This window comes from Montipora foliosa, chromosome 9 (genome assembly GCF_036669935.1).
Source record: "Montipora foliosa isolate CH-2021 chromosome 9, ASM3666993v2, whole genome shotgun sequence".
NCBI lineage: Eukaryota > Metazoa > Cnidaria > Anthozoa > Scleractinia > Acroporidae > Montipora > Montipora foliosa.
In genome coordinates, this window is record NC_090877.1 from 23,478,469 (window position 1) to 23,480,144 (window position 1,676).

Genomic DNA, 1,676 nt, shown 5'->3' on the forward strand with positions numbered 1-1,676 from the left:
AACTCGAGCCCCTACGGGGCCCGAGTAATTATTCCTCGTTCTTACATGCACTGGCGAGCCAGACGAGCCGGTAAATATATGAACCCAACACTTAACGAAAACAACTTATACTTCGTTCTTTGATCGACTGCCGAGCCAAACGAGCCGCTAAATATATGAACCCAACACTTAACGCTCATATATGAAATCAACACTTAATGCTCCTAATTTTTCCCACTGCCGAGCCGAACGAGCCGGCTCGTTTGGACCATGGTCAAAAGTGGCCCTGCATTCTGTAGTTGCTCCGGCCCCTCCACAGCAGTTCCAAAGCCATTACCAAGAAAACCAATTGATTTTGTCAGCGATTTTCATGTAGAAGGCAAAACATGGTTTATGCATGATCATGAAGTTCGGCACATGAAACGTTTGACGTCTGAAATCAAAGCCGATCCACGGCCATGCTAAAGCCGAATTCCCGTCTAGGCCAGGCGAAGAGAACGCCTGAGCCATTCCAAGTTAAAATAGCCGTTCTTAATTGATTCAAACGTCGAACTTTTCATGTATTAAGTTCGGCTCATGAAAAGTATGGCGTCTGAGTCGGGCCTTATTGTCTTCAAAAATGACAAATTATTTAATGTAAGCTTATGTAGAATTCAAACCTTTTACATGCACCTTCAAGTCCCAAATTTGTCAGGCAAGGATATTTAATTTGGCTTAAGTGCTTTAACAAAATGGTATGTATTTCACAAGAATAATGAAGCTTTAGATCAAATGGTTTGGTATTAGAGTGCTCTCGCCGCAAATGACATGATGACATAAAGCAGAAAGCTTCAGCTGTCATGTAAACTATAGTAGAGCGGTTTTCAATTGAGTGTCGAAAGTAATTAGCGAATTGCTTTGGTTTTGCATTTACTTCACTCAGTGATTGGTTCAAAGTTCTCGCGCCATGTTTTCAACCAATCAGAATTGAAACCAAAACCAATTGTGGCTCGTGCGTGCACATTTTCCCGCGCTTTGTGTCAGCTACGTGTAATTACTTCGAGTTTTGATTGGTTTACTGGATTGTCTCCGTCCTTTTTGATTGGCCAAAGTAATTACTTTGGTTTTGGTTTTACGACGCTCATTTGAAAACCGCTCTATTCAATGCAAATAGTATGTTAATGCCTGCATGAGATTGTTATTATCGGCGTTTAAAGAAAAGAGAGCCAAAGTTTGACGAGTCTGCTTTTCAAACACTTACATTATAACAGAAGTGACATTGTCTGACACTTGTAGAGTGCAGACCCCAAACTAACTGTAACTCACAGTTATTGAAAGCTAAACGTTTTAGTTAAAATGGGTGTTTAAAATCGCTATTTGTAGGCAGTCTGCAGTTGTCTAACACCTTAGAAATAATCAGCTTTATTATTACCAGCATTTCTTTTTAGACATGTGATATTGAGTGTTCTTATCTGGATGAAATTCTTATGACATCTTTTATCTGTAAGTAGCAGTAATAATTTTTGGTTGAATTATTTTTTTCCAAGAAAACTGAAACTTTTCACTATATTTGTTTGTTGATTTACAGTTCAAATTGGAGGTGGGGACAGCTGGGAATTGGTTCATAAAAAGATTGCTGGGAAATTTGGGCAGAGAGTTGGTTACAGAAAGTGCGAGGCAAGCCAAGAGGATGCCTTCTTCTTGCAACATACAGTACA